Consider the following 11,261-nt stretch of genomic DNA (forward strand, 5'->3'; position numbering starts at 1 on the left):
GGGTAAAACCCTGTTTTTTCGTAATAAATGCTGTTATCTATGGCTAAATTGTGTTATTAGTTGTAGATTGGCATCATCATTATTTTAAAACAAACCGTGTCCCTATGCATACGATATTTCTTTTTTAATAGAAGTTCAAAGCTTTTAGCCCCAAAAAGATCGATATCGAAGCAAGAATCGAGTTGTCGTGCACTTTTCCTATCCAGCGCATCCGTTTCGGTAAGTGCAGCATTGCATTCTGTACACTGAAAAAAAAAATTGTTAACTTGACTAAAACCGTTCAATTAATTACCATATCTTTAATTGAAATATTTATATATTTAAGTCAAATATACGTCATGTTAGATTTAATATGTCTTATTTGACTTAAATATATAAATATTTCAATTTAAAAAATGGTAATTAGTTGAACGGATTTAGTCAAATTAACAATTTTTTTTTCAGTATACATATTAGAGAGTATATCGTATTAGTTTTGATTGGCACTTTGTACGCCGGAATATACAACCGCCGTGTTTGTTATTTTCTTTGTGTTGGGGCAAAACCGGGTACTTACACATCTCATGTTATGAAAAGAGGAAGAACTGTTATCCTGACTTTGTCTCTCTACAAAGAGCAGTTGGAAACAAGAACTAACACTCAGAAAAAGAAATTATCAAAAAAAAGCTTTTTGAGACCTCTAAACTTGAAAAGTAAAATAAGAAAGTTCTGCAACAATGTCGAACAAGATGATATCTTTATTTGTGATTTTCATCAATAGAATACATCTTTATGTTATATTTTGATTAAAATAAATCTAGATTTTGTCATTACACGGTGTTTTGCATATTTTCAAATGGGTACTCGGTTTTACCCTACTGGTAGGACAAAACCGGGTACTTTGACTTCTCCATAAAATCTTGTTATTCTTGGTAACCAAAAATTTTTTTTCAGCAATTAGGCTTATTTTCTCATAGTTTAAGGTTTACTAAAGACTACTAAAGTCGGCAAAATTTTTTTTACTTTCAGATTTTTTGTAGAAAGACAAATCTAAAAAAGTACCCGGTTTTACCCTACTTTCCCCTATTTAGAGGACTTCTTGAAATATTATTTTATAATATTAATTTATTTAAACATTTTGCAGAGAGCGGAGTATTTTTTCGGAGTACTTTCTAATTGCTTGCTATTTATGGTTTTGTTATACTATAAATCACATACTATAATCACAAAGTAGTTCTATGTATTTAAAATGATGGTTTGTTGTTTTACTTCATTTTATTATAATTTTATGTCAATTTATAACGAGTGCTTCCTCCGTTGTTTAACTTCGTCAAAGAAGAAATGCGAGCACCGATATATGTTTTCTTCATTCAGAGAGGATAAAATTTATAGAGATTATTTGCAGAATGAAGCAGCAGACTGGTAAAAGTTGTCTTTTTGCAGTAAAATTCATGAGTGGGTAGATTGTTTTAAAGAAGATAAAAGAGATAAAATGAAGTGTGCGTGTGCACGCGCGCGCGCGCGCGCGCGCGCGTGTGTGTGTGTGTGTGTGTGACCGAAAAATTTCTCTTTTCCAGAACGGAATTCATAAGCTTATTAAGATATGATATAATTCTAAATGTAAAAAAATGAATGTACTGAAATGACCCTCTTGGAATTATGCAACTTTTATATATGCAACAATTTTTCACAAAACATATAATTTACAAGTTATTTAGGTGGCCTATTTTAAGTGCCTCATCCTATATGTATATATTATTTATATTTGGATAAATATTTTTTATAGTGTAAAATATTTCTACTAGCTTCTCTATAACATGCTTTGTATTTTATTCAACTTATGAATACTCGGCTTTACGAAAATTTACCATACATGTAGAATAGATATGTGTAATTTAATATGCAACGTGAAATTCAAGAAATTCATAAGAACGCATTATTTGTTTGGACCGAAAAATTTTTCTTTTCCAGAACGGAATTCATAAGCTTATTAAGATATGATATAATTCTAAATGTAAAAAAATGAATGTACTGAAATGACCCTCTGGGAATTATGCAACTTTTATATATGCAACAATTTTTCACAAAACATATAATTTACAAGTTATTTAGGTGGCCTATTTTAAGTGCCTCATCCTATATGTATATATTATTTATATTTGGATAAATATTTTTTATAGTGTAAAATATTTCTACTAGCTTCTCTATAACATGCTTTGTATTTTATTCAACTTATGAATACTCGGCTTTACGAAAATTTACCATACATGTAGAATAGATATGTGTAATTTAATATGCAACGTGAAATTCAAGAAATTCATAAGAACGCATTATTTGTTTGCATATTATAAAAGATAATTAAAAAGATTATCTGTTGAGAGAATAGTTATGGAAATTCAGTCAACTCATCGATATTAGAGTTTAATTAGTCAATCAGATGCACGTGAAAGAATCTCGAACACTTAATGGCACTCACATAATTCGCGACATAATTCTATATTCTTAATATATTTTATTTCTTATATTACCGTCTCAATATTATAATTTTATCTTTACGATCTTCATATTATCTGCACAGTTATAAAAAATATATTGATAATAAAAATTAATATAATTTATATTAAGAAAATTTATAGTATCTTTATCTTTATAAAAAAAGTTAAAAACATATTTATGCATAATTTTGTAATATATTTATATTACGAATTGTACATTTTAACATATATTATTGATTGGAAAATATTTCGAGAATTGCAGTGGTATCATTTGGATAACATTTTGCCAGTCTTTCATTTGGCACATAATGGTGCCTTCGAATTTACAAAAGTATCGCGCTATCTCTACATTATCGATCCATTTTGGTGGACATATCGATATATCATCTGAAATGAAAGAAAGATGTATTTTATATTATACGAATAAAAGATCATAGAAGATATATAATTTATAATAATATTATAATTTACGTGAACAGAAGTGCTGCTGTCCGCAGCATTCGCTCAGATGTGGGACTATAGAACTTAATGATTTACATATGAACAAAGCATTACAGTTAAAATGCCAACCAATTATCACGCCATTGTGATCATTATCTAAATACGACGAATGCGTTACGATCATACCAATTGCAAATTTAATTTATTTTTTTCTTCTTTTCGGTTGGTTTCTTCTTGCAATATTCGATTTAATCTGTATGTGTGTATGCAAAAATGTAATAACAGTATTTAACTAATATATTGTCGAGTGATTTCTCAATCAACTTGTGTCGACTTAAAGATAAGGTATTTCGCAACTCTGCCTTGCTCAATATGCATCTGCAAAAGTTTAACGGATATAGTTGATGGGATTTATTTGAGTTCGTTGCCGCCCGCGAACGGGAACGGACGTGTTTAGACACGTTATGCGTGTGTCCTTTGTTTGGACCTTATTTTTGAGTTTTCTCCTCCTCTTCTAAAGAGGAATTTCTATTTCTATTTTCTATTTGTTATTCTCAACCAGTTATTGCCCAGAATAATCGTTCTAAAAGCTGCTTTTTTCTGGCTTATTTTTAAATTTCCCTTGCGTGTATATTAAACGATATTGTTTTAAATGTCGGAAAATTATGTCAAAGTTATATCGATTTGTACAATCAAGTTGTCTAAAAAGAAAATTACGTATTAACTGATTAAAAACATTAATGACATTAATTCATACCCACACAGAGCTACATATCTAATCGATATCTACTGGATATCGACATATCCATATAATGTCCATATCTACTATGGATAATCAATAGATATCTATTAGATATCAAAAATATCTATATCTCCCGTATAACCAGCTGGGATATCTAGTGGATATCCACATATTATCCATTGCTACAATTCCACAGCAATAATGCAGCAACATTTTGCAGTAAATTTGCAAAGTTGCAATATTGCGGTGAAAGATTGCTACAATATGTATGCAATCTTTGTGTGCTGTATGGGTGTCCACCAAACAGCTACTGAAGATATTCACTAGATATCCACGTTAAATCCACATATCCATGTCCACCACACAGCTACCGAAGATATCCATTAGATATCCACGTGAAATCCACATATCTATGTCCACCACACAGCTACCGAAGATATCCATTAGATATCCACGTGAAATCCACATATCTATGTCCACCACACAGCTACCGAAGATATCCATTAGATATCCACGTGAAATCCACATATCTATGTCCACCACACAGCTACCGAAGATATCCATTAGATATCCACGTGAAATCCACATATCTATGTCCACCACACAGCTACCGAAGATATCCATTAGATATCCACGTGAAATCCACATATCTATGTCCACCACACAGCTACCGAAGATATCCATTAGATATCCACGTGAAATCCACATATCCATGTCCACCACATAGCTACCGAAGATATCCACTAGATATCCACGTGAAATCCACATATTTATGTCCACCACACAACTATCGAAGATATCTACTAGATATCCACGTGAAATCCACATATCCATGTCCACCACACAGCTATGGAAGATATCCACTACATATCTACGTGTAATCCACATATCCATGTCCACCACACAGCTACCGAAGATATCCACTAGATATCCAAGTGAAATCCACATATCCATGTCCACCAAACAGCTACCGAAGATATCCACTAGATATCCAAGTGAAATCCACATATCCATGTCCACCAAACAGCTACCGAAGATATCCACTAGATATCCACGTGAAATCCACATATCCATGTCCACCACACAGCTACCGAAGATATCCACTAGATATCCAAGTGAAATCCACATATCCATGTCCACCACACAGCTACCGAAGATATCCACTAGATATCCAAGTGAAATCCACATATCCATGTCCACCACACAGCTACCGAAGATATCCACTAGATATCCAAGTGAAATCCACATATCCATGTCCACCACACAGCTACCGAAGATATCCACTAGATATCCAAGTGAAATCCACATATCCATGTCCACCACACAGCTACCGAAGATATCCACTAGATATCCAAGTGAAATCCACATATCCATGTCCACCACACAGCTACCGAAGATATCCACTAGATATCCAAGTGAAATCCACATATCCATGTCCACCACACAGCTACCGAAGATATCCACTAGATATCCAAGTGAAATCCACATATCCATGTCCACCACACAGCTACCGAAGATATCCACTAGATATCCAAGTGAAATCCACATATCCATGTCCACCACACAGCTACCGAAGATATCCACTAGATATCCAAGTGAAATCCACATATCCATGTCCACCACACAGCTACCGAAGATATCCACTAGATATCCAAGTGAAATCCACATATCCATGTCCACCACACAGCTACCGAAGATATCCACTAGATATCCAAGTGAAATCCACATATCCATGTCCACCACACAGCTACCGAAGATATCCACTAGATATCCAAGTGAAATCCACATATCCATGTCCACCACACAGCTACCGAAGATATCCACTAGATATCCAAGTGAAATCCACATATCCATGTCCACCACACAGCTACCGAAGATATCCACTAGATATCCAAGTGAAATCCACATATCCATGTCCACCACACATTTATGTAGATATTCATTGGATATTGTATGGATACCTAGTGGATATTTTTGTAGATATCCTATACATATTTATGAGATCTCGAATGGCGGACATTTGGATATCCGTAGCATGTCTAATAGCTGTTTCTGTATATCTTGTGGATATCCCTGGTAGACATTGAAGATATCTAGCAGATATCTATTACATATCATTTTTCTGTATGGGTAATGTTAAAAACAAAATTCAATTTATTGAATTTTACCATGATGATCGTGCAAAAATATTACTCTTCAGATTATCCATAACAAAGTAATAAATCATAGGATCCTCGACTATGGAACGCATAAGTATATCTAACTTTTTTGCATTAGTATCCCATAAGTCACTGTTGGACATCAGGCGTATATAATATTGTAATTCCTTGATACATTTTGTACCTTCTTCTATCTGTGTTTTGAAATCTATATGACCAAGAGAAATATTTTGCCTCTTTGTATTATATCTTTTTTCGCAGAAGAATAGCTAAAATTAAAACGGAAAATATTTTAAATATTTTAATTCTTTAAAATCTTTAAAATTCTTTAAGAAAACTTTCTAGAGATAATACCTTTTTAAAATTTTTGAGATTTATGACTTTATGTTTGTTTCAATATTATCCCGTCTTAATTGCTCGCCGTTTCCATTCAGTTGTCTATCCCGTTTTACAGGGTACTTGGAGATTTGAATAGAATGTCTGATTGACATAGGACAGCTTGAACGGGAAGTTCCATAAAACTCTCGTTACCTAACATCAGTAATAAACCATAACTTTAAATTTACATTCTTTTGCTCGTCTTCGCTTTTCGTTTTCAATTTCTCTTTTGCCTTCATGTGAGAAACTTTTTGAAATTCTGTATTTACGAGACATTAAAAAATTTTACATTTATAAAACATTTTTAAAATGCTTTGAATTGCATTTTAATTATATAATTTCTTTAAATATTTTACACCGCGATGCATTTCTTCATAATTAATAAATGTAGTAATTCCGATTGCTTGCTAATTAATTTTTTCTTATATTAATATATTCTTAATTTAAAAACGAATAAAAGAAAAATAGCTAATGATAGCCAAGGCGCAGAAAATGGAGTACGAGCGAATCCTTTCTTAAATTTTTTTATTTGGTATCGGTGTGCGAACTTATTTATTGTTAAACTTTATTAACAAATTCAATATACACAAAATTTGACATACACAATATGTATTGTTGCAGTCAAATTTCCAATTAAAATTAATAATCAGAAAGGAAGGCTCACTAAATCCTGTGCAGAATCTGTATAAATCAATGGATAACCTCATATCGCCATTGCCATTGTATATCGTGGGTGGTTTATAATATACATATATGCATATTTATTTTTTTTTATAAAGATATTGTGGTTTTTTAAACATCGAGAGAAATTAGAGATAAGATTAAAATTACAATGTTAAGGTCATATTATGAAAAATAAAATATATAAGAATATAAAATTGTGTCGCGCGCGCAAATCACGTCCGCGCCATTAAATTTTCGTGGTTCATCTTAATAACTAAAAGATCAAATGATCAAACTCTAATGGTCGCTTAATTGACTTATTAGTAGAGATGTTTGACGGAAAGAATATTTGCTCAAATGTAAATGCCATTGCTTGATTTTACATACATATGGAATATGCTTGGGATTCTTATTTTTCGAGATTATAATAAAAGAGAATAATTTTTCTTGCACATTTAATTAAATTAGACAGATTTATAATTTATAAATATCAATGTACCTCTTATTAATACGTTTTTAAAAGTTAAGAAATTATAATCAAAGATTTTGAAAAAATCATTATAAACAAAAATTTTTATCTTTATTAAATAGAAAGAATTAAAAATTTTTTTGTAAGTAAAAATGGTTATAACCATAGAGGCTCTACGATCATAGCGTGGAGATCCCCTATTTCTAGCTTAAAATTATAAGAATATATTAAAATAATTAAAATATAGTCATCAAATTAATTAGCAGACAATCGAAATTTTTCTTTTTTTTCTCTCTTTCTCTCTTACACAGTGCAATATATTTAAGAAGAGTATTATTAAAATGCAATATTTAAGAAAATCTTATAAATATAAAATTTTAAGACGTATCGTAAATGCAAAATATCGAAAAATTATTATATAAAAATAAAAATATAATATAGAAACAAAAAATCCAAAGAGAAAATAATAAAAACAAACAAAAAATGTTAATATAAAATTATTGTCCGATCTTAGATAACAAGAGTTTACAAAATTTCTTGAAAGCTATGACTCGATTACGTTACATTCTATTCAGATTAGCAAGTAAATAATATAAGTATCTGACCAAGCATAAACGATCTTCAATATAAATAATATTGAAAGAAAGCTATTTAAATCGTAAATCATAAATCTCTAAAATACTATAAAGCAATAGCTTAGAAAGCATTTCCTAGAAAAATGTTAGACAATGCCTTCAACCATTGCTCATATTGACAGAAAGAAGAAAAGAAAAATCCTTTTGTTATTTTCGTTTGTCCTGACTGGTCATTGTTCATTGGTCATTGGTCAAAGTTAAAGCATTTGTAATTCGAAAAAAGGCTCCACCTACGGTCTTAAACAGCCGTAGGTAAACTTTTAAGACAGTGCTTGTAGTAGACGCATTGCAGTAAGACCAAAATGAAGTTATAGCAAACTCTCGCGTTTATATTTGTATACATATAAATATAAAATAAAAATATATTTAATATTAATGGTATTAATGAAATTAGTGATACAAAGCTTTGAATAACATTTGTTGCAAGCTTTTTTGTGCATTGTTTAATTTTTTGCGATGGCTACATTAACGCGGTTGCCTCACGAGATGATTGTCCATATTCTGGAAAATGAGAGCATCAGTGCCGCAGATTTAATGAGATTTGGCTCTACGTGCACAAAATTCCAACAACTGACACATGATAACAAATTGTGTGAAAAAAAATTTTATCGCAGGTATTTTATTTTTAAAAAGTTTTTATATTAATTTTACTTAGTTAATTTTTGTAGCTCGTTGCGGAGTACCTCCGAAAACACTAGTCAACAAGTAAAATTAACATTATTGTGCTGTTCTTCGTTTTAATTTAAGTTGTGCCTGATGCTTTTTATTGCATATTTAAAATGCTTCTGATGTTACAATTTAATACGATTTTAGTAAAAAATCAAGATTCAGTAAACCCGAAATCTTCATGCATCTAAAGATCTAAAGACTCGACGAGTCACGATAACTTACATCGATCAATTCCAATTTTCGCGCCGTTAGCAAACTATCTTTATCAAACGGAGCTGATTATTCATTGTTTTTATAGATTATAATTTTAACTTTTCTTTAGATTTTATTATTAAATTATGAGCATAAAGATTATTCTATTTTTTATTATTTTCTTTGGTTATAACATGCTTAAAAATGTGTGCCGTTTTTTTAAATAAATTATTTTAAATTATTAAAAATATAGATTGCAAATAAATTCTTTTACTATTGTGTTAGTAGGCTTTTTTATTTTTGTATTATTTTGATTTTGTGATTATAAAGATGTTTATTTTATAGTGTTAAACGTAAAGAATATAAAATTAAAGTGCTCTTATAATCTTTTATATTTTAATTTTAAAGTTTGCAATAATTTGATTAAATATAAATGTTGATCTATATAATAATATTCAAATACTTTTCTTACATTTATTCGTTTCAAAATTGACTTATAAACTATTCTTTTTACCTTTTATAATACCTTTTATAATTACCTTTTATTAATTATATCTTTTCAAACTTATGATGTAACCGTATTTTTTTCTTATAACTTTTAACCTTTATCCTTTTTACAATTTTATAAAACATTATATACAATCAGTTATACCCTATTTGGAGATTGTAAAGATTGTGTGAACATCTCTTTTATTTTTAAATTTTTTTTAGTTTTTATTCTTATTTCAATAGCATATTATTTTAATAGAATGATAAGTATTTCTATATATTTAGTTTTTACTCGATTACTCTCATTCAAATACGATTTAAAATGAAAAACTTAAATGATGCAAGATTATCGCAGCAACTGCATCTCGCGATAATACATTGCGCATATATGTGTATCATACAAATTGCTATCCATTACTATTGTGATAATTATGATTTGGTTAAAAGAGTAAATCAAATCCTTTTTTAAATAGAAGAACTTATATTGTTATTTATAAGTTTTTTAATTTGTTTTGATTATTAATTTATATATAATTATGAAACTTATATATACTTCAAAAAGTATATTTTCTAAAATTTATTACGCTGATATTGTGGCGTTGTTTAATATAATTCTTGAAAATTTTCTATTTTAATTTTAGTTGTCCTACTGCGGACAAAAAGTATAACAAAGAAAAACAGAAAAGAATATTTCACCATATCGATTTCAAAGAAGGAATAAAAACGGGATTATATTGTATCCAAAAGTTACAATATTATGCGTTTGTGATGTCGGAAAATAATTTTTGTGATATTAACAAGGAACAATTGGAGCGTCTTCTGCATTTAATTGCTGAAAAGTCCATGACGTATTATTTTGTATGGGATGGGATAAATAGAATTTTTGCACAAAAATCATGGTATAATATTCAATAATCTAAATTGTTATTGACATTATTAATTAATGTATATATTGTATAGTTAATATGTAAATTTTTTTCAGCAAACTGTTTTCCAATTTGACACGTAAATATAACTTTAAGCTGATTTATCGCTATCTGAAACAGTATCGACTTATACATAAGCAAGTGAAATTTATGAATTTGCCGAAGACAAAATCGCTTTTGGAGAAACAACTTACGATCGTGGCGCAATATTTTCAACCACATGTATCTTATTCGGCTGTAAATTCGTGGTTAGATGAAATAGCGCAGATAGTACTATCTCGTCTGAAAGATAAATATCCAGCTCATTCAATTTGCTCTGCGACTTTAGAGCAATTTTCTTTTTGGAGAGATAACAATATTGACGATAATTTCTGGAATGAAACAGAATCAAAGCAAATTATGTGTATTCTCGAAGAATATATATTTTCCGAGTTAGATATCCATAAATTGCATCAATTATTAATGATATCATATCTCGAAACTAAATATATAAAATATGTAAGTTATTTTAAGTTATGTTAGTTATAATAATAATCTGTTATGTGCTGCGCAAATATAACTATAATTTTTATATCTTATAAATGTTCAACATTTAACCTTTCTAATATAATTTAACATAGATTATACAATGTTCTCGAAGACATCTATTGACTGTCACGTATCACATCGTAGCTAGAAGACTCGGTATACGTAGCGTTCTGTTACGACGCATTGGCACATGGCTTTTTATTGCTGTCATATGGAAACCAAAATAGTAAGTATAATTTTAATTGATTAAAACTTCTTTAATATTTCTGAATATATATATATATACATTTTTTTATAAAGATATTTCTATGGTTACTTTGTCTTAAATTGATGAAACAAACGATTGTGGCATAAAAATATTTCCTTCTCGATTTGACAAAACGTTACGGTATGCGTTATATACACCCATACAGAAAAATAATCAAAATCTCTTTCTTTCGGTAAAAGATCAAAGTCATCTTGAGATTTTAAATAGAATAACATAATTTTTTTTACA

Source organism: Formica exsecta, unplaced genomic scaffold (genome assembly GCF_003651465.1).
Source record: "Formica exsecta isolate Colony F162 unplaced genomic scaffold, ASM365146v1 scaffold786, whole genome shotgun sequence".
NCBI lineage: Eukaryota > Metazoa > Arthropoda > Insecta > Hymenoptera > Formicidae > Formica > Formica exsecta.